The sequence below is a fragment of the Girardinichthys multiradiatus genome, chromosome 22, assembly GCF_021462225.1.
Source record: "Girardinichthys multiradiatus isolate DD_20200921_A chromosome 22, DD_fGirMul_XY1, whole genome shotgun sequence".
NCBI classification, from domain to species: domain Eukaryota; kingdom Metazoa; phylum Chordata; class Actinopteri; order Cyprinodontiformes; family Goodeidae; genus Girardinichthys; species Girardinichthys multiradiatus.
In genome coordinates, this window is record NC_061814.1 from 36,232,176 (window position 1) to 36,256,149 (window position 23,974).

Consider the following 23,974-nt stretch of genomic DNA (forward strand, 5'->3'; position numbering starts at 1 on the left):
TGCTTCTCCTAAGCGTGCACATAAAGACAGACAGACACACAAACATACTCAGATACGATGGCCTTGCATTGGTCGATGGGCCCCTGGGCTGGTCTGAAAAGGCGTCACATCTGAGAAGCATGTCGTTCCAGCCTGATGAGCAATCTGCCTCATCAAAAGACCTTTATCCCAATCAATAAGGCTTTTGGCAAGGGAGCTCTACACCGCCCGTTCGCAGTTCCCACCTCTGTGTCTCTGTCTGCGCAGCTCAGTGGGGGACATGTTGGTGTGTATACACTGTGCATGGCAGATTGGAGTCTGCCTTTCGAGCCTGTACACTAATAAGCCTGGATGCTATTTTTTTTTTTTGGACTTGATGTTTGTGCATATGTATGTCACAGGTGTCACTTTGAGTTTTCAGGTCTGCATAAATCTGACAGTGTTTCCTTTGTGTGTGCAGTGAAAGTATATATTGGATCAAAAGCATGTCAGTGTTTCTGTGTGTTTTCACTGACAGAGGCAAGCATGGAAAATAAGAAAAACACCTCTGGTGTAGAGTTGTGGCAACCCTGGTCAGCTCTCATTTGTCTCTAAACTCTATTTACTGTTCTTCTATAATATTTTTGTTTTGCTCTTAGTTCTAGTATAGAATAACATGTCTGTAGCAGTGCTTTCAGTTAAATAAATCAATAAGCTAACAATCTCTGTGATATTGACATGTTGATGTAAAGGAGTTGTGTTCACCATGTTTTCACCCTAGTGGAGGAATCTGAGACTTCAAGCTTTCAGAGAAAGCTGATTCACAAGAAATGCTATCAAACACTTTTTTATTTCAGTTCATAATAGAAAAATCACTATGTGTATTTAATTATAATAATCCAATACAGGCAAAGATTTTTCACTTAAAACCACTGTTGTACTCTTGACCACTGGCAGCATAATACAAGTAGTAGGCTCAATGTTCTTGGACACTCAAGTCTCTTTTTCTTGCCAAAAAGTGAAACTCTGACATTCCTCTCTTCAGCTTAGTCTGGGGTGATCAAAACCCAAAATGCCCAGAAAACTTCCAAAGGATTCAAATCAGCTCTTCTAAGTCTAATATCATTGTTGTCAATTAGCAATAAGAGGACTGCTGCCTAGTTCAAGTTTATCTTTATATCTTGTTGAACCAAGACATCAGGATGGGCTGAGACACAAATTAACGCATCAGGAATTCATTTCCAGAAATCTAGACATGGCTCATGTCACATAGGGTAACCTGAGTATTAGGCAAGGTCTATAACTTACTAGTCCATCTACAGTCCAATTTCATGAGATATAGATCAAGATCATCAAGTTCCATGTGTGATTCATGTGTGCCCACAGTCAAGTGTAGCGACTGAAAACAGTCATGATTTTTGAATTCCCTGCCCCTGTGTTAGTAGTTTTGGAGAGTTCGCCCAAAGAATTTGCAACCTAAACTAATGAAAGACAATAAAGAGACACCTTTCTTAGATTGTAAGGTGACAATGCCATAGCAGGAGATTATTGATACATTAAGAGACACAAACAAAAACTGAAACATAGTTTGTCACACATTGCTACATGTGTTTTGTATTATCTTGGTATCTGAAGTCACATTTTGGAGGTACTGAAGAAGGTCCTATCTTCACCTGACAGTTGTCAGGTCCATATAAGTTCATAAATCCACAGTTCATCAAGTAGAACAGAAACCAGTTACTAGTTGAAAATTCTTGCAGATTCTTGAATTTTTGCAATGTTACTCACGCTCCCCCCTTACTGATGACTGCATTAGGGTATATTAATATTGCCATTTAAGTTTTTGTACATTTCTCCTGAATGATAACGTTGTACAATGAGAGTATTTTGGATACTTTGTAACCTTTCTGAAGCCATGGCTTTAAAGGATCTTAATGTGAAAAACTAGGACTAGCTTAACTATATTTTGGATTGTTCAGATTCAATCAAAATATCCAGCCACAACTGACACAAACACATCTATTCATACTGTCTCATTGCTGCTATAGTAGCACTTTGACCAACCCTGCAACTTCTTAGCCTAGCATGATTAGACACTTGGCTTGTGAAGCATATTTGGCATGTTCATTCCCTGAATTAGATGTTGTTGAGGCATTTTCAGCAATATCTAAATATTATGTTTATGGAACTATAAGAAAACATCAAATTGTTGCAAGAACTCACAAGCCTGTTAATAACTGATTGCACATTCAGACCTATTAATAATGTTTGAAATTATTGCTCTTCCTCTTTCTCCCTCTGTCTACATGTCTACATAGCTTGTGTTTGTACTATTTATGGTGAGTGTCCATGCATAATTTCTCTGAAAGAAACTGCTATTCTGTGAGTGTATTTATCCTGATAGACATTACAGGAGAACTCTGCTTTCATCTCTTATCTTGCTCATCCCACAGCTCCCACAGGCTGCTGGCTAATTAGCCTAATAAAAACGCTAGCCATTTTCCTAAGGTAAATTGAATTGACTTGTCAATGGTGTACATCAATACACATAAGAAGCTGTACTTTGTGGGAAGAGTGCTAAAGCTGGCTGGCTGTGAGTACAAAGTGAGACATCTCAGAAAAACTGAGGCAATAGGAGTGGACAGCTTTATTGTCACAAAATGACATTGCCTTAAAAATTACTTGTCTCCTTAAAGATGTCTTTTGTTTTTTATCACAAAAAATATGCTATTAAATAATTAATCTAGTAGCGTATTTGAATAATTCTATTAGATAATGAATTAGCTGTGATTGACCACGTTCTTTTGAATAATTTCAATGCCCCATACCAAGGCCTGACTACTTCCAGGACTATAACATCAGGTACTCAAATAGAACCTGTTTGGCAATATAAAGCAGGCTAAAAAATTTTTAAGAGCAACCCATCAGATGAAAGAAATTCAACAGCAGATGAACAACAAATTCATTAACATCCATTAGTGATGCCATTTTAGTTCATTCCTTTGTATACTTATCAGTGGTGCCACCTAAATTTTCTTTCCAAGGGGGGCCACATGGGGCCATTAAAAATATTGGGGTGGCACAGCAAAATCAAAACCAGTGACTGACTTTGAAAAATACTGTGATGTTGTACTATTACTATGTAATAGGAACTACAAAAAAGATGTCATAGACTATTCGTCTTTTGTTTTTACAAAATATTTGCAATAGTTTTATTCTTTAAAATAACAGGATTTTTTATTTTTACAAAATAAAATCAGTAACAAAATGATTTAAAATGTATAAGCTAAAAATAAAATTCTTTATGTAAATCATTTACTAAACACTGGGTAAGAATAATAAATCTTAATCAAACTGTTTAATGAATTCAAAAGTCTATATTGTACACTTTTAAAAGTACATAAACAAACGTGTAATAACAGTTGGTTAAAGTAAAAGAGCAAGCAGTTTACTGCAAGGTAGGAATTGTGTGCTGGTAAATTCCTTGTAAAATTAAAAACAATTTTGTCAATTCGAAGTATACAGTACCCTTTCGGTTACAAGTCAAAGAAAAATTTTTAATTCATCCCAAAACTGAAAGGTTCTGTTATGAAAATATAAAATGTTTAGTCTAAATAATATCCCCTTCATAAAAAATAAAAGGCAGTGGAAAACTGCAGCTTGTATTTACAAATATAATATTTGTCCGAACAAAACATAATAAATCTGACTTGTAAGGAGGCAAATGCTCTTTTCACATCGCTGTAATACAACTGAATTTAGGAAACATGGTGCCAGCTCCAGAGGTATAATCGTTGCTGTGACAGGGAAATAGCTAAATGCTGCTTGGCCGTTTGATGTTTGCATTTGGTTGAGTGATCTCTATGAAACAGTCTCGTCTCCTTTATTGCAGCCTCCCTGCCTCACCCTGTTAATGTTAATGGTGCTGGCTGATGTTTTAATAAATTAAGCTTGATTATGAAGATTGTCGCCCCTTTGATTCTAATGGGGTCTTAAACAAGCTCTGCCGTGATAGAATAATAATAAAATTAAATCATGGAACATGCATACGTGGGATGTAAGTGGACCACTGCCTCTGATTGTCTGTTTGGATGTGGACTGAAAATAGCGTGGAAGGACACACTGATACTGTGTCTTCAGCGGAAGAGTGTCAGTCTCACCGTGTGGTTATGCAGGTGTGGGTGGGGGGTGCAGAGCGTCTCTCCCAGCCATTAAGCTCCTTCCTCTGGGCTCTCCCCGTTGTGGTTGTAATGACTTGCAATCAAGTCTGAGTGTATCTTCATTGAATTGCTGTTTCTTTTCAGCCTCACTAAGAACAGTGGGTTATTACTGATTTAGGGAGTCTCTTGACACCAACCCTACTAAGTAGTTAGTTCAGTTATTAAGTGTACTTAATTTATTGTCCTCTATTATTTCAGTTAGTGTGCTGCTTTAGAGAAAGAATTTGAGATATGACAGGGAATGCAATCCTTATCTTTATGGGAAATTATAATACATCAAACTTTTGAAGACTTCTGAGTTGTTTTTTTTAACAGATTACGGAGGTAATCAAAATGTATCAATTTAGTCTTTACTCTTCAGGTGTGCTTTTTATAAAAAATCAGGAGAAAATGAAAAACAGCTATTCATAATATTTTATATAAAAAAATAAATAAATAATACCTACATAAATTTGCACAGGAATTTAGTAAAACATAGTTACATGAAAAAGAAAAGCACGTTACCTAAATCAAATTCTAAAAACCAGCTGTAATAAATGTTCCCATGTTTTGACAGTTGCCTTGAGCTCAAGGTGATTGGCAGTCCTTTGGTCTCTCTCTGTTAACCTTGCGACCTCTTTTTCCACTGCGGTTTACAGTTGTACCAGAGGAGTTTCAAGCAATTTGTCAACAATACATTAAATATTCATTCCAAGGGCAGCTCCACACGTGCTGCTCAGGGAAAATGTAGAACTTGTTTGCAAATAAATGTTTTTCTTCTAAATATAAAGTGTCTATCTAAAATGAAGATACACAGGCATTAACCAGGAAGTAATGAGATCAATTTATAAGGAATTCTAGTTCGCAAATTAATGTGACATGGGCAGCAAGAAGTCTGATTAAATTATAATTATTATATTACTCCTATGGAGCCCATCTGAGGCTCAGAGAAAAATTATAGAACTTTTATATTTAGGTATTTTAAGTCTTCTCCCATTGAGTAGGCTGTGGACTTTGCCCATAAATTGTTTTGTTGTGCATGTAAAGTTAGTTTAATTAAAGTTAGTCTATCTTCATATCTGAGATACCTTACTGGCTGGTGAACTGACAGTCAAGTGCCGATATTAGCCACATGCATGCTGTTCGGCAGTACAGTGATTGAGTTTTGCAAATGAGACAGAGTCAAAAAAGGAAATTAATAAGGGATCGCAATATTTATTTTCTTTGATGTAACATTAAGATGCTGAGTAGTGGTAAGCTTTTACTGTTGGAGCTGTTGAAGTTATTAAAAAACGTTTTTCCAGTGTGTAGCCAATTCATACATTTGTTTTCTACAGCTTCCAACTCATTTAGGAATTAGATGATAGTTTCCACTTCTGGGGTTCCCTCTGTTGCCTCTCTGGAATCATTTGCAGCGCTCTTTTTGTTCACAATCTGCTCCTGCAGGCTTCAACGAGATTCTGCAAGGAAGGAGGACACCTCTCTGGTTAATTATATTATTACTATTATATTGAGAGAATTGAACCCTTATTTTTGCCATTGAAACTCTTGTTTGAATTTCAGAGTCTTGCTAAGGAGTGGAGAGACAAAGCTGTTTACCCTAAACTCTGTTTAAATAAAGTTCCTTTAGCTATCAGTCTCTGTTTGGTGTTCGAATCTGGTCCATACAAGTTCTGAGATTTCTGAGATTTCGTTGACCTCTCTGTTTCCCTGGTGGTATTAGTAGATCAGGATGTTTTATCAGAATCTAAAATCTGCTGCTGTCTTTGTTTGTTTTTTCTAATATTGCTACAACTTCTAATAAGTGAAATATAAAGAGTTATTTACAACTTGCAGAATCAAAGCAAGACCTTTGGCACAAAGTCAGTCATGTTCCCAGTGGTTCCGTTCCGTTTGTGGTGTTCATGAAAATAATCTCAAGATAGTCATGAGAGAATGGTGTCTGGTCTTGGAAGCTCAGGCACTCATCTTTACTTTGTGCACACTATGCGGTCTGTTAGCGTCATCCTGTTAGGGTATTCTGCTGGACAAGGTGTTTGTGTTGAACATTGTGGTACAACTCACTTAAAAATAGTATGGAAAGCATTTTCTTGCCCTTACAGCTTTGCTGAAACATTGATACGTGGGATGTAAGTGGACATTCCAACACATTTAAATTTTTCTCATCTGTACATCCCTTCATAGCACTCTGGTTCTGGTATTTGATGCACACTTAACAGAATTTAATGCTGTATACTGCATGAAGCAAGACATACAAATTTAGCAGGCAGTTTATACATCTAAACAAAATAAACTGATATGGACTAAAAACAAACAAACAAACAAACCAAAAAGCAAACAGCAACATCCAAATAAACTTCTGTTATAACTTGCAGAAATCTCAAGTTATGGAGTTTAAACGAAAATTCAACATGGAAGACTCACTATCACCTCCAGCTTCGTCTAATTACTCCTCCATGCGGCTCTGCTCCACCAATCAGCATCAAGTCTCCATTTCTCCCCGGCCAATCATTCTTCAAGGCTCCGCTTTAAAAGATCTTCATCCATGGAACCCTCCGTTCTGCAGCTGAACTTTGACCCTCCTACACCTCATCTCAACCATTTGGCTTCCAAACTCCTTCCAAATCTCGTCAGGCCTCCACTCCACCACCAGAATCAGATCCCAGGGGGGAAGACATCTCTAAATCTAACCCTAAATTGTTCATTCAAGCGCATGTCATTCTCAGCATTCACATCTTCCACTGGGGTCCGAGCGCCAAAGAAATAAACATTCACTAATAAACTTTTCTAATTGCATCTCTGTCTTCCCTTTGTGAGTCTTTCCAGGTTGAATTAAGATTTCCGCCAGAATAATAAATACAAAATAAACTGTACAATGGATTAAAACTGGGATTTCTTTTTTGTCCTCTGCTCAAAAGGAATGCTGTCAGGATCTTAATCTATAATTTTATATACAACTAAATTGACTGTAAATAAATGGCTTAATTTTAAAAAAAGTAAGAAAACAAATGGAAAAAAATATTGCTACTTATTGGCAAAGTTTCTTGCCTATTGGTAATAAAAAATGTGTTATATAAAAACAGAAGCGGAAGAGGAAACTAATATCAAGAAATAAAACATACAAGTAAAAAATCACTGAGGAAAGAAATGTAAAAATAACTTATTAACTAAAATAATTTGAAAAAAATAAAAAAATAGGCATAATATGAATAAGGTCAGTTGTTGCAAATTAAAAGTAAACTGTATCAATTTATGACATTTTATCTTTTGTTGAACCATATGTTTATTAAGTGAGTATTTAGATTAAATTTGATTAGGATTAGATTAAAGACATTAAAATGTCGAAAGATTGCAAAAGATTTCTTCACTAGTTGCCTCTTTATAATTTAATGTAGCTTTACATGAAAAACATGGTGTAGAAATAGACTGTTTCATCGGCATCCTGTCTGCATTTTCAGGCTGTTTCCCCCTCTCTCCATCAGTCAGCGTATGTGAGACTATAGAAGTGTTTGAGCGTCAGGATGTGTATTTCTGCACACTGCCATCTCCCTGCCTCTCCCCTACTCCCTCTCTCCCCTATTCCCTTTCTATCTCTCTCTGATATACATAGCAATGACCCCTGTCTCAGTCATGCTGGCACCATGCTGTGAATACCATCTAAGCAGAAAAACAAGTGGAGATTGTTATGCAAATGGCTATGTGGTGGGCCATGTGAGGGAGAGAGAAAAAATGGCTGTGTTTGTGTCCTTATATGTCTGCTGGGGAGGTGGCAGGGAGACAGGAATGAAGATACAGAAACAGAAAAAAAAGAGGAGAGAGGAGAAAAAGAAGAACATCATAAGACAAGACAAAAAGGCAGAAGGCAAGACTTATTAGAAATGCGGAAAGGATGGCACAATAAGATGATCCTTTGAGAATATTTAAAGAAATAAAATCTGCCATGGTCAGGTGCTCCGTACCTGCAGGATGTGTTTACCATGTGAGCATTAGTCACTGATCAGCCAAAATAAACCGACTATGTGCATCATGCTAATAAGTCCCCCTTTGTGCAGAGGTGGGATATTTTTTGATCATATAACTGATGTATGTCGGTCTTGGTGTGTTCTTGGAAATACTGCCTTGCTTTTTATTGTGAACATCTTATTTACATCCATACATCTAAACATGCAAACTTAGCACCATGCACAGCATGAAGAGACTGGAGTTAATGCATGGTAACGGCAGATCAGTTGCAGTTTAATTGTCATTGCACCTCACTCAGGTGTCCAACAAGCACATAAAAACTGTGTCTGAACCCCATATGAGGCAACATAGTGGTTAGATAAGTACTGAAATTTATATTAACAACAACAAATCTCAGAAGTTTTCTAAAAAATACATTTTATGTTACCGTGCCCTCTGTTAAGGTGGAAGTACTTTATGCCATGAAAGAATCGTACAGAACCAAATAAATTTGATGATAAAATTTCACAATGAAGGGACGCAGCCTTAGAGCGCGGAGCTCTACTGCTATGCCACGCATCACGTCCCTTCCCATATATGGAGGATTCAGTCCTCGACGCAGCCATCCTGGGTTTGAGTGACCTGTGCTGAATGTCTTCATGAAACATTACAGCTATCTTTGAAACAATGTGAAACTAAAAACATTTTAAGGGTATTTAGCACAGATTAGACTTTGCTTTTCATTATTGATGCAGTTACATATAGCATATGATTAAATAAATAAAAGTGTAAATACAGAAACGAAAATTTGATGTTCTGTGACAGATCCTTTTGCAACAATATCTGTCTACAAGCAATCCCCTGTAATTAAAGTACAGATATTGTGTAGTGTAAACTATATTGCCAAAAGTATTTGCTCACTAATCCAAATCACCAAATTCAGTTGTTCAAATCACTTTCATGGCCACAGGTGTGGCAAGGCTTTTCATGGTTGAGCAACTACAACTAGGACTTACATCACCAAGTGCAATGCAAAGGGTCGGTGCTGTGGTGTAAAGCACTAGACTCTAGAGCAGTGGTGATGAATAATGCCCTGTCTGGTAATTCAAAAGAGTCTCGGTTTGGCATTTGTCAGATGATCAGCACTTGACTGACTAGTGTAAATTTTAGTGAAGAGGGGTTTATCTGGGTCTGTTTTTCAGGAGAGGGGGTCCCCAGCTTAGTTCCAGTAAAATAATTCTACTAAATGCTCCAGTACACCAAGACATTTTGGACAATTTCATGCTCCCAACTTTGTGGGAACATTTTGTAGATGGTTCCTTCCTGTCCCAACATGACTGCACCAGCGCACAATGCAAGGTCCAGAAAGACATGGATGAGCAAGTTCGGTATACAACAACTTGACTGGCCTGCATAGAGTTCTGACCTCAACATATAAAACACCTATCAGAGGAATCAGAGCAGAGACTGCTAGCCAGACCCTCTCATCCAACATTAGTGTCTGACCTTTGTTTCATATGGGTCCATGTTTAACTCACACCCACTACAATTTAAGCTTCATTCAACTAAAGGTGTAGTCCAAATAGCAAAAGTAGCCGTGATTGTAAACATTCAAGCTTCACAGGAACATGTTAATATGCGTGTAGTTGGTAAAACAGAAAAAATAAGACATTTAGCTAAACGTCTAACTAGTTACTTAACTACACACAATTAGCCATCCAAACAAATGCTTTGCTGAAAGTTTTATCACCCACAATCAATTTTAACATAAAATCACCAGGAATATACATTATTTTCACTGAACAACAAGCAAGAGCATATAAAGTCCACCAATCCAAATGACCCACATACTTTTGGTCTTATGATACATTTGAAGGCACACCCCAGATTTTGTAAAGAAGAAGTTACTGGAAGTCGTTCTCTTACTTGTAGTAGATAATGCATCGGTTTCCTTCAGCATAAAGATGTCCAGGCTGTGTAGGTGGGCTAAAGCTAGCTAGATTAGTGCCCAAGATTTCGTGTTTTATCATCACATCTCTTTAATACTTGATTCTGCAGCATACAGGGAGTTTGTGGCCTGCTGCCAAGTTCTTTGGTTTACTCTGTTATCTGTAGACCTTTGACGATTCTGGTATTTGGTATCTTCTGGTAGTGTTTCATCTCGGCTGTTCGATACGTTAGTTTCTTAATTTTTAATTAACCTGAAGAAGTACTTATAAACTTCCTTTTTACCTTAAATTGATTTTATTGCAATGCATCTTCTGCCCATTATTGGTAGTCTGTAGCATTCCTCTTTCCTAAAATCTTTATCAGATAAATGTCCCTTCCACGTTAACAGTTTTTTTTATCTCGCACAACTTATAAATAATACACAAACTTCTCTCTTAGATTCTCTCTTTCTCCTTCTCATCCTCCTCAGTAACAGACGTGCTTGATCATTATCCAGCAACACTATCAATTATTAGGACTGGTTTATGAAACCCCAGTGCATTTTGCCACCAAACACTCCAGAAGTATCACTGTTCATAGTGGACACTTACCCAGCTGTTTTGTTTTTTCTTTTTGTTTTGGGGGGTTGCTTTGTCTTGGCTGAAGCTTGCATCAGTTTACATCAGCAGCAGACAGCAGCAGACTGGACCTACCCAAGCCAGTGCGCATCCCTCACCTCCACAGCTGTGAAAGCATGATCAATGTACACATCGTCACCCGCCATGAAGGCTTTGAACAATTCCTGAAACTAAATTGGAGAACTTATTTGGAAGTCATTGTTGCACAACCTAGATCTGCTCTGTACGATGGTTAGCCTGAGATGACCCAACAGCAGCACAAATATCAGTAGCAGGAAGTAATATGAATACTTTACAATAATAATAAAATATTAAAGTTTTTTTCCTAGAAATACTATAAAATGTCAGGACACAAATGTATTTCTTTGAGCACCATTTTTACAGAAACCACTAGTCAGTAATTAAAATATTTGGCAAATTTTCAACCCCAAAAATCCAAATTCAAACCTACTGAATTGTAAGCAGGTTTAACTAAGTATTTTCGTTGTAAAATTTAAGGACCGTAGGTGAAACAGGAAAAGAAGGGTCTAAATATGTTAGGCTCAGTGCAGCGTAGGACCCCGGAATGCAGACAAGCAGGCAGCATGACGGTAAGTGAAAAGGGATTTAATAAACAAAAAACTCACTCATAGGAAGAGGCAGGAACAAAACAATAAATGAGCAGACAAGGCTGGCATGGCATGATCCAAAAAAGAAGACATGATCGAGACAAAGTTTCCGCAAGTAATAAACAGAACGGAGGTGTATATATGGCGCGTGAACCAGGTGAAGCAAGGAGACAGATTAGCTTGAAGCAGATGAACCGAATAAAGTTACTTCACAGACAGAAGCGAACAAAACGTGACTGTAGCAAAACACAGACTCTTGAATACAAACTAACAGAAACTAGAAAAACATGAAACTAAAGCATAACCAGATCAAAAAACCAAACTTGACAAAACATGAACAAGACTAAAACATGACCAGAAAAATAATAAACAGAAACATGATTCAAAACTTCAACTGTGAAATAAGACCAACAAAGCCCAAAAGCACCCACAAATCATAACAAAATAACACATAGTGAAAACTATCTTAAAAGAAATTTAATTGAAAAGTTGATCTCAATTGGCCGGTTTTCAGCTTAATTAGCTCTGACCAGTGACTGGTCAGTTAAAAGCTCAAATAAAGTCGATCAGAAAAAACACCACATGTAAGCCTTACCAGGGTGCAATGAGAGCAACACTTTTTAACATGGATGTTGTTACTGAGAGATGACACAAAGTTGGCTGTATTTGGTATCAGTAGGATCTTTGCAAGTTAAGGAAGATGTAAAGAATGTATTTAAATTGAAAATTATATTTTCTATTACATGTTGAATGTTTCAGTGGATACTGAAAAGAACAAACGTATTACAGCCAAGTAATTGTGTTTTATTCTTTCCATCCGTCTGTCCATCATTCAGCTATTTGTCATATTGTATAAATGTCATTCTACACTGTAAAGGTTAGTCAAAACAGATTCTGCTGGCTTAATTCTTAAGCCTGTTTGGCTGTGTTCCATTGAAAACAGAACTCTGTGAAAACCAAATAAAAATTATAATGCTAAGTATGGACTCATGAATCCAAGTTTTGATTCTGAACATACAGTAAGTCCTTAGTAACACTAACTATCCTTGTGCTACACTACTGATAGTACTGTAAACAGCTAAAGCAAGCACAATATAATGAGACTGTATCAACTGCATATAATTCCATATTGCATTTTTAATTTTAAAAAGCACTATCATTTATAAAAATATAACAGAAAACTGTGAAATTGTGATTTTTAAGTGTGGAGACTTGTAGCAGAGAGTCAAGCTGGATAAATATTTCCATCCAACAGTGAAATGAACATTGTAACTGGTGTGGATCTAAGGGGAAAAATCCCTATTCAGTTTCAACCTTTTTCAAATTTTCATCATAACAATGTCAATATTGTTCCAAATGCAAACATGTCCAGTTTTGACAGAAATTAATATGTTGAAAGACCATTAAAAATAAGTCATTCCCGCCTCGTTCCTACTCTGTCCATGCCCATATGCACAGCAACCCCCAACCCCCCCAATCCAATACAACCCCCCCACCCCACCAAATCTTGTCCCAACCATCCACTCAATAAAACTTTTGGCATGCCTGAGGTGTTGTAATTGGCAGCAAGCTCGCCATACCAATAAACTCTACTCAGTCCTACGGGTCAAGAGTAATTTACTGAGCTGCTAAACGGCACCAGTTTTCACTCTTTCTCTCTTTCTTCCCAGGCCAATCCTCCCTCCCCTGCTTCCCCCAGCATCCATATTGGAATTCCCATCCAGGCTGTATTACAAGCTGAGATGATGGTTTAATCCCTTGTTAATTAGGGACAACATCTCTAGCAGCTGAGGCTAAAGCGAAAAGCAGCTAAGGCTCCAGAGATGTGAGGGCTCTGGCCGAGCTTGTGGCCTAGTCAGAGAGTATGGCTCATTCTCAAAGGGCTGGCTGTGGATGGGGCAGTGGCGAGGAGAGAATGGGGGCTTGGATCTCTCACTGGATGAGGATTAAAAGGGCCTACTGCCTAATCCCCTACTGACTGCCCTTCTCGGCTAATGGAACTTGGACAACTGGGCAACCGGATGCTGCTGTTGGCTCAGCTCTCACCTAAACTACTTCTTCTTCAGCTGGGTCAGGGTCTCACTGTTGTTGTGCTAGTTTATCAGAGATATTTTGTTGGCCTCAATTGTTCATTTAGACCAAACAAACTATGTAAAGTTTTTTTTTTTCTGGGATGTTTTGATTATAGTTGTACATCGAGGTCTTCCAGGTCACAATCTGTAAATTGATTTACAGTGCTCTTATTAAACACCCCTTATTGAGTTGTAGTAACACGTCACATTACATTGTAAACATCATAATGGCGATACAGAAATGAGAAAAGTAATTAGTTAGATTACTCCGTTACCAAAAAAGTAACGCAGTTACTAACGCTGTTATTTGATAATGCCGTTACTTCCAACACTGTTTATGAGGACAAATAAAAAATTATTTTAATACAGAGATGTTGGCCTACTAAAAGTAAAGTATCTCAAAAAAGTGTGTACACCCCTCACAATTTTGTAATATTGCATTATATCTATGGAACAACACTAAAGCTTGTAACAGTGTAAACCTGGTGTCCTCTCAAAATAATTCAACACACAGCCATTAATGTCTAAACTGCTGACAACAAACATGAGTACAGCCCTAAGTAAAAATGGCCAAATTGTGCCAAATTAGCAATTTCCCCTCCATGGTGTTTTGTGACTTCTTCGTGTTACAAGGTCTCAGGTGTGAATGGGGAGCAGGTGAGTTAAAGTTGGTGTTATTGCTCTCACAGTCTCTCATATTGGTCACTGGATGTTCAGCATGGCACCTTATGGCAAATAACTCTCTGGAAAAAGTAATTGTTGCACTACATAATGGTGGCCTAGGCTATTAGTAGGTTGCCAACACTCTGAAATTAAGCTGCAGCACAGGACAGGTTCCACTCAGAACAGGCCTTGCCATGTATGACCAAAGAATTTGACTGCACGGGCTCAGCGCCATATCCAGAGGTTATCTTTTGAAAATTGATGTATAAGTGCAGCTGGCATTGCCGCAGAGGTTGAAAGGGTGGGTGGGGGTCAGCCTGTCGGTGCTCAGACCATATGCAGCGCACTGCATCAAATTGGTCTGCATGGCTGTCGTCCTAGAAGGAGACCTCTTCTAAAGATGATGCACAAAAAGCCCGCAGTTTGCTAAAGACAAGCAGACTACTGGAATCATGTCGTATGGTCTGATGAGACCAAGATAAACTTATTGGGTTCTGATGGTGTCTAGTGCATTTGGCACCAATTATGAATCACTGTCTATTCACACCATACAAGGCTATCTGCCTTGTATGGTCCAGGGTCCAGGGTGAGCTCGCGTGTTGAGCTCGCAAGCTTACAGCTTGTAGCCTTGACCTGCAGGGGAGTTTTTCCTTGAGCATTGGCTTTATATCTTGTCCCTCCAGGCCCATTTTCCTTCATGTTTTATATGTGGCTCTGCGCCACATATCTGAGATCTCTGAGATATGTTTAACAGGATGGTTAGTCTTAACCATGCCATTATAATTTCTTGTTTTGTTTCATCTGACATCTATCTAGGCAACAGTGGTGACGTGGTAGGGGTTCATCCTGTAAACCAGTGGGATGTCGGTTCTAACCCCCTCTCTGTCGGTCGTCTCAGTTGTTGTGTCCTTAGGCAAGACACCTATCTTGCATGCTGATGATGGTTATAGGGCTTGGTGGCGCCGATTGTATGGCAGCCTCACTTCCGTCAGTCTGTTGGTTCTTGGACTAGATAAAGCACTATACAAGTGCAGGCCATTTACCATTTATCATCTATTCAGTAACATCAAAAGTAATTTGTTGTTATACTGTGTTTATATGAGTAAAAAGAAAAACAAAGAGATGTTTTGAAATGTGTGAATGGCACTTGGTGTCTTCATCTTCCTATATGGTCTTTTTTTGTACATTAGGTACATGAGAAGACGGTGAAGGGCCAAGGGGAATTAGTTAGACATATTACAAAGAAATTATTATAGCATGTGATTTTTAAATAATACCTTTTGCTTAAAATGCCCCTTCTTGCTCTTCAACAGGAAAACTATAATGTACATTGAGCAAATTTATAAAACAAGCCTTTGTATTGCAGGAGCACTCTAGCTTTGCCCAGCTGACCTGCAGATTTTATATGGATCAGTGAGGGTTCACTGAGAGAGCTGAGCGCAGAGAAACACGGTACAGAAATCACAATCAGATCACACAATTACACTCCAGATGACTGCACAGTGAGTGGCAGCTGAATGGTCTTAGCGAAGGTTGAAAATATGAGAGAGCTCAAGCAGGAAGTTCATGTCCTGTAATTTTCAAACATGTTAAAAGTGATATCTTAACAGTTTGAATGCTTTTTTTACCCTGTCAGACCACACTACGGAGGTGGAATGGTTGACACTTAACTCCAGTTAGCACTTAAAGAGAAAATCATCCTGTAACATTGGTGAGGATTCTGACCATTGGCCCTGTAATTTAACAAGTGTTGAACAAAAAATGAAAAGGAAAAGAAAATGTTATGTCAAGAGACATTATGCTTATGATCCTCCTTTCCTGTTTGTCCATTTATTCTTGATCGCATGTTTATTTTGAGCGTCACATGAAGCATATTAGATGTTTCAGGTACTGCATTATCAGATAACGTTTCAAGAAGCTTCTTAGAATATTGAATTTGCAAACAGTGATTGAAAATACTAAATTATGTCACTTTTAGTACTGTAACTCTTAGAAGCATTGCTGCTAATAAAAGGTTATTGCTAAGTCTGCAAGCTTAAGGCTATTGTCTGTGGAGAATCCCCCTCTTCGCCAACGATTAGCATGGCTATATTTGATAGACTTAACAAGCAAACACCAAGATGTACATGCTTGACATAACATTAGCATGTATTTAAACACTAACAGAAATATTCACACACTGCACTCTGAGGTTTTTCATAGTAGCCGTTAATTTATAGCTTTCGTAAAACAAAGTGTTAGCATTTCAACAACAGTTGGTCAAACTTTCTTTATAGCCATCACTGAAGTTGTACTTTGTTTGAACTTTCAATTAACTAATTTAGTGGAAGCAGTCTAAAGAAAGATTATCATTGCATCAAACCAAAAATCCAATGGCTACTTCTTGACTATTCTGTTACAGGGTAACATAAGGTAATGTCCAATCACCAAGAAATAAAGGTTATCAGGACTTTCAGGAATGTACAAATTCAGAAAGATTAACTTTATCATTCTGTCGTATCAATATTTGTCAGTTTAGTAGATCTTATGGTGTCCGTGTTCCATGTTTTTTGTATTTCAGTCTTCTACTTTTCTCCTCCTTCCTTTCTGTGTTCACTTTATCTTTATTTTTCTCTCCAGTAGCAGGATTTAATACTAATAGAGCTCAGTATGGGTTTGATTAAGTCCCTGCTCTGCAGAATCAGACAGCAGACATAAATATCTAGGGGCATCTTAGAGAGAGACGAGTCAGTTAAAGAGGACTGAGTGTAGATCAGGTTTCTACCCCTGATGAAAATCAATGCGACTTGACCGGTTGCAAAGTGACTTAACATGTCAGCTCTAAAGAGAGCAGCCATTATATCATTAGAGTTAATTTCATCTTGCTCTACTTGTGCCTTCACTGTTATTCAGTCATTTAGTAAGGATGTGCATGTAGATGATTTTCAGCTGTCCATTGTCATCATTTTCGCCAGGCTTTAAACACGAGTTTTGGATCCTTTAAATTGCTGTAGGGAGCCGTTTTGTTTTCCTTTTAACTGTTGGTATTTCCAATGTCCACATAAGTAATATACGTTAGACTCAAAGCCTGTCAGTTTGGTCATATTAAAGAGGACAACAGCTTATTTCCATTAACCATATACGGGATAGAAAAGTGAATGCAAGAAGCACAGTTTACTGCCTTTTTATCTTTTATTAACTTGATTTTAACCATCACAGCAAAGCACGAATAATTTGTCCAGGCAGTTTTAGCAGTAACCATGCTGGTCGCAATGAATGACTACAGACCACCAAATAGAGCTCAAGACCTGAGATTTTCTTTAAATTCTTGATTTCTGTAAAAGATGGCTGATAATTGCATAGTGTGTACCCTGCTTTGGGGATACTTATCTGTATTTTAAATGGCTCCAAAATGTCTTTGCTTTTGTAGAGTTAGTTAAAAATATCCCCAGTAGCTTGGTGCCAGTGCTGGCCAAGATCTGACCCAAAATGCTGATATCATGCTGCTGTTTTAGTTGACACGCTTATTCTGTGTAAGGTGGAGAACTGGGACAAGGCCTTCAAACTGGAGTGGTGGTCACAATCTTTAATAAAGGGGACCTGGGAGTGTGTTCTTGACAGATCCCATTTCTCAGCCTCCCTTACTCTATGATGTTGAAAAGGAGGCTCTGACCGACTGTGGTACTACCTTCTTTAAGTGACCTGGACAGGACAAAAGCAGCTTAGCTTTTGTCAAGCCTTGTAAAAGTGCAGCAGATCTTTACCCATGGGGGATTTGTTGTTGGTAGTCATGGGGGGTTGGCTGTCAAGCCCCATGTGTTTTGTGTATCTGGAAAAGGCTTACAAGTGTGTTCCAAAAAGGAACTTTGTGGGTGCCTTTCAGAATATTGGGTGCCAGTGAGGCTTTTGAGGACTAAAACTAAAAGTGCTGTCAGATTATGTGTGAGTTGAGTTCTACCTGGGTTGCCCCTTGTCTTGATCTCATGGTGTTAATGGATGGCATTCAGAGGCATAGTCGGGGGGAAAAGGGTGTAAGGTGTAGAAATCTCAAGGTCACATTGTTGCTTTTGTGGAGATTATGCAGTTCTGTTGGCATCTTTAGTGGTGACTTTCAGCAATTTAAATGGTTTGCAGCTAAGTGTGATGCCAGAGTAAGATTAAACTCTACGTCTGAGGCCATGGTCATCAACTGGAAAATTTGACAGCTTGCTCTGGATCCAGAGTTAGTCTCTGCCTCAATTGGAGTTGTTCTCCAAACACCAAGTATCTTGGTGTTTTCGAGGACAAGTCATGGTAGAAAGGAGCACTCTTGATGGGTAGATGATTTGGGGCCTCATTTTCAGTGATGGCCTTTCTCAGTCTGATAAGATGAAGAGTAACTAACATTACAAATTTGCATAGCTACCAACTGCCAAATGTTTTCATGACCCAAATACAACTGTGCTTATTAACATCAGCCAACATTAAACATTAAAAAAGGTAGACTGCTTGGGTGATGGTACAGGTGGCTTCTTTTTCTTATTTTACATTTTAAGTAGTTAACATTAGTGAGGGTCGGCATGCTTGTAGCGACACCTGTGGTTGCCAAATGACCAAGAATGAGCACATAGTTGAGATCTTTAAAGCCTTTGAGGCATAAGCCATGAAGTTTCTGAGTTTAGCTGGATGTCCTTACTAACCTCTCAGTTTTGTCTTCTGACACGTTGTCCATTGTAGCATGACTGCTTTCCAATATTCTTCTATGCTGACTTTTGCCCGACCCAACCTATGGTTGCTACATCTCAAGCAAAAAAAAAAGAACACCTAACATGGTCGGGTTGGGTCTGTTTTTCCTGTTAGGGCGACAGCGCATTATACCAAGTGACACATTAGTACTGGTTTCAAATTCGACGTACATTGAAATGCATGCATGAAATGCAAGTAGAGTACTTAAATCGTATTATTTATCTCTTAACAAATTCTTAATTAATTTATTCTGTTTTATGGCATTACCTTCTATTAATGAATACGCCTTTAAGCATGCAAACTTCCAGATTGGTTTATCATAATAAAACCATCACTGTTGTTTATCTTCTTTACACAGGGAAGACATTTTAATTTATGCATTAAACAAATGCTCAAGGACATTAACATTTCTAATCTTTAAAAAAACACCCCACATCCTAATGTAATTTAAAGTTACAAAAGACACCTGTTCGTAACTCAAACATCAAATTTAGAAGAACATTTGTTTCAAGTTGACAGTCATGGAATGTAACTGATTTATGTTACAATGACTATATCCATACATGTGTATCTAAGTTTTTCATTGCATACATCTAAATTCTAATGCTAATAAAATTTAACACACGTCTGAAATCTCAGGAAAATCATAAAGATTTGAGAATGATATCATTCCAGCCTCAGGAAATGCTTGTGGTAGGTTGAGAAAAACTGGTAGTTAGCTCTATGAGATCAAATCTACAAAGCCATGCACAAAAAACCCTCCAAAGAGCATTCAAAACTTGATTTTACTGTTAGGGTGAGCACCTATGTTGTAAAATGGGGGATCTACCTTCACACAGAGTACTTTACTTTGAACACTACCGGTCAATAGTTTTAAAATGCCTTTCTCATTTAATGGTTTTCTTTATTTTTATGACTATCTACATTGTACATAGATTCTCATTGAAGGCCTCAAAACAGTAAATGAACACATATGCAACTAAGAAGGAAACAAAAAATTAAAAAAGAACTTTAAATATGTTTTATATTTGAGATTTCTTAAAGTAGTCCCCCTTTACTGTGTTGACTGAAATATTAACCTTTGGCCGTCTCTCAATGAACCTCTGGGAAGTTCTTTCAACACTCTTTGGTGATTTCAGGTGACCCACCTCACGAAGCTCAGGGAGAGAATGCCAAGAGAGCAAAGTAGTAATCAAACCAAAGGCTGGCTATTTTGAAGAATCTAAAATGTAAAAATGTTTAGAGTTATTTCAAATGTTTTGTTTACTATATAATTGCATGTGTGTTCATTCACAGTTTTGGTGCCTTTGGTGAGAATCTACAATGTAAATAGTCATGAAAATAAAGAGACCCAGTAAGTGAGTAAGTGTATCTATAACGTTTGACCGGTAGTGTATATGTACAACTCATACGTGTAGGACACTCATCTTACAGCTGATAAAAGCATGTCTGTGGTTGGACTGAATCATTACAATAATAAAACCATGGAAGGCGGCTGTAACTGTGGGAGTAGTGGTGTCCAATGCTATCCTGTGAGATCCCAAGTTTAAATCTTGGTGATGTGTTTTTTATATTACTTTAAGTTATTTTGCTGTGTTTTTTGCTTATTAAAAGGCCATTTAAATATTTCACAACTAGATTTCCCAGGTATCATGTCCCAGGTCCCAGGTATCATGTGTATACAGCATTGTATTGTGTTGTGTGAGTGTTGAGGACACTTGATTGAGTTTCTATTCATTTTACTTTTCCTTGCCCTGGCTACTATAAGGATTATGATTACTGATGATTTCACTGGATGGTCAGCTGCCTCTAATGTTGGTGGAGGTTGGGTGCATGCCTGGCGCACTTCTTCTGTCAGAATCTTGCTGAAGTCATCCTCACATGATGGTCAGGTTGTCTGTTCGGCTGGCAGTGGTCCAGCAACTTGTATTTTGGTTGGTACTCCATACCACCCTGGTCCTGCAGACCAAACCTATGTTGTTTCCTAAACCTGTTCTTAACATGGGTTCTGATCTGTCTTCTTCTGTGTGCACCTGTAAAACTCTAGCCTCTCCTTCTGATCCCTTAGTAGGGCATGCACATGTTTCCCATGCCATCTAAGCATATTTGTGGATCTCTGGCATGGTAAGGGTTTTTGTTCTACAGTACATACTAGCATTGTATTGTATGCTTCCATGAAGGTTGTGAAGGACTAATGATTTAAAAGCATGGTCCTCCTCTATGCCGGGAGCATTACGTCCTTGGAAGTAAGGGGCTCTCAAGCGTTGATTATATTCCCTGGGTGCTTCGCTTTTCTTTTGCTGGATGGTGAAAGCACCAAGAGTTGCAGAGGCCTGGTCCATGTACACAGAATAGTCTTCCCTTAAAGCTTCACAGAAAACATGGACACTCCTGGTTGTCGTCTTCCAAATGAGCTTCAACCTTTCCCGTGTTGATGGGCAGTACAGGTTTTAAAGACAGCGTTCGACTACCCTAAGATAATCATCAATATTAATTCTGCATCATTATTATCAAAACACTCTATATCTTTGGCAAGAGACTCAAGTTGGCATGTGCGTAATCCACTCTCAGGAATTGGTGCTGGCCCATCTGAATCATCAACTGAAGGTTCACTCCTGCTACATCCATGGTGTGTCAGGGCATCACGCGTCACCCTTGGGGGCTGCTCATGTACAATGGTGGGCCCTGTGCTCCATGGACTCGGGTCCTGGGCAGCGCTTTAGGGCAGTATGAACCACCTGAGTCCCAGAGAGAGCGCTCCAGTTACCTTGGCGGAGGTGAGGGATCGTAGAGGAAGGTGCTGCGATTCAAGTGTAAAGGCTGCTCGCCCCTATTTACTTCTACTGGATCCGCACCCAGGTATTGTTCATGGCTGCCTACTACAGTGGGGTGGGACACCGCAGCACTGAATCTAATCTGACCACTCCCACCTGCTCTGGGTTCGGTGGATGTGTGGGGAACACCACGAGCCTGAGAAGGAAATCTTTGTAGAGCAGCATCTACTTTATTCAGCTCTGTGCAGAAGGTTCTCTCTCCGTGTTGAAGGTGTGTCTCACCTTCAAAGGTTTCAACCTGTGAGGTGGGATTTACCTCCGCCCCCCAGTCCTCTGGGGATGGGGGTGTGTTCTGGCTACTCGCTACTCTCAGCTACCTCCAATCTTCTGGCTCTCAACTAAACTGCTTCCAGCTTCTTTTTAACCTCTAACAGTTCACCCCTAGCAGCATCTGCTGTCTGCAAGGTATCACCAAGCTCAAGCTGCATTTTAACATGCTGGTAAACTTCCAACATTACCCTTTGCTGATATGAAAGAATGGGCTGTCCTAATACATCAGCCACCTGCCTGTCTTTTGGTGGATTCTTAATGACTTGGAGCAACTCCTGAATCCTTGCTTCACATTGTTCAATGCTATAATAATTAAGATCTTTACGCTCCTCTGATGACAATAAAATCAAAGCTCCAGCCGCTTCCTGTGCCTCCATTCCTGTGGAGTACCCTCCTGACTCACAGCTCCAGCAGCAGCCTGGGATGTTTGTCCATATCAGCTAAAATGCCCAATGACAAAACAAGACAACACAAAACAAACAAAGCTGTTCAGCTATGAACAACTGCTAAAAATACCAGTAGTCACAATTAGTGGTAACTCAAACAGACCAAACTGTTCAGTTATGAATGACCGCTAAAATTAATTAACAGTAATACAAAACCGATTAAGCTGTTCAGCTATGAACAACTTCTTTTTTTTGTTTAGATAACAGTGGGATAAGCGAATTAAAACATTCAAACGCTACTCTTAGCTTCAAATGAAAGTTAGTGATGCATACTATTTACTTATTTATTCATTTACTTTCTAGCAGGACCTACCAAGTTAGACAACTAAAGTTAGTTATACAGGTCTGGTCAAAACATGCTTCACACACAAGAAAACCCCAGCAAAAAGGCATAAATTTCAGAGCAGAAGTGGTAATGAATGATCAATAACATGATTTTAGCTCAAATTATGTCCTTTGATCATCAGTAATGGGATTATCTGCCTGTGTTAATGGAAACTAATCAAATTAGTTCATTTCTGTCGTTGCAACTGAAATTCTCAGTAGTGACCGCAAGATGGACTGAACGCCTGTCTGCGGCGGAGAAAAAAATCCTGTTGCAACTGCAATTCACTCAATAGCCACCAGACGGTGGTGGTGCTTCCTCCCTGACAGGGGGAGTGTTAGATATAGCTGTAGTTACAACAACAGACAACAGAGGCAGATAGGATGTTTCCTACTGTGGCAAGAATTTGGTTGCTATGGTAACAAGCTGATTGTGCTACAGCTCTAAGCACAGCAGGGCGTGCTTTCACAAGCTGGAAAATTTGGTTGAATTTCACACCATAAACTACACAAAACGTTCACCTTGCATCCACAAAAGCACCTTAGAAAGATTATTATTACTATTAGGAGTATATTATTACTCCTATGCAGTAGAAATGCGCAAATATAAGTCAAGATACATTCTCCAGCTTACAAGGACTTTTGCAAAATTTCACCAAATCTCACAACAGAGGTCAGGATATCACAATAGTGTTATTTCGTGCAATAGTGATGTCTGACGTTCTAAAGCTCGTCTTAGGGAATGCCAATAATGTAAGGATTCTGATTATTGATTAATTTATATTTATCTAAAATTATAATTAAAAATCATAATTCAGAAAAATAATTTCTTAACCAAAAATCATTACTTACAAATATAAATCAGAGATGTCCTCTGGTGTTGTGATTATGAGCTCAAAGTCCTTAATAATTACAAATCACACTAAATGTCACTGCTTAATCAACTGCTTCACCAAAGGTGGAGGAACTTTGACCTTATTTTGACAGATAAATCACTCTTGCACGAAATAAACACAAACACTTCTCTTTATGTATGTGAACATTTATCGGCCACATAGCCCTGATATAATTACTATTCTGGTCCAAAAACCTTCACCTAACTAACAAGCGCTATTTTACACAAAGGTGATAAAAATAACTACCTAACAATAATAATAAAATAAAATATATGCACATTTAGTGTCTATGAAGATCCAACAAGCAGTTTTATGGACAAAATGTACAATTTGGCGAACTTGGAAAGAGAAGCTCTGCTGGTGTGCTGATGTCTCGATTGCGGCGATCAGCTGGTTGACGGTGGGCAGCGCCCTTAGCCACTAGCAGCTGATTGCCCCAAATCTCGAGCAAAGGGTCATAAAACTCTGAGGCGGGAACTCGGTGGAAAAAC

The 23,974-nt window shown here is 38.5% G+C and overlaps 1 long non-coding RNA gene across 7 annotated transcripts in view; it reads left to right on the forward strand.

The window, feature by feature from the left end:
* Window positions 1-23,974, forward strand: part of LOC124859241 — a 70,921-nt gene that overhangs the window by 24,852 nt on the left and 22,095 nt on the right. For 6 of the 7 annotated variants that reach the window (XR_007036035.1, XR_007036038.1, XR_007036034.1 and 3 more), the window contains one exon: window positions 15,376-15,461. The exons of the other annotated variant lie outside the window; for it this stretch is intronic. This is a non-coding gene — a long non-coding RNA (uncharacterized LOC124859241). The remainder of the gene's footprint in view (window positions 1-15,375; window positions 15,462-23,974) is intronic. 7 annotated transcript variants of the gene reach the window in all.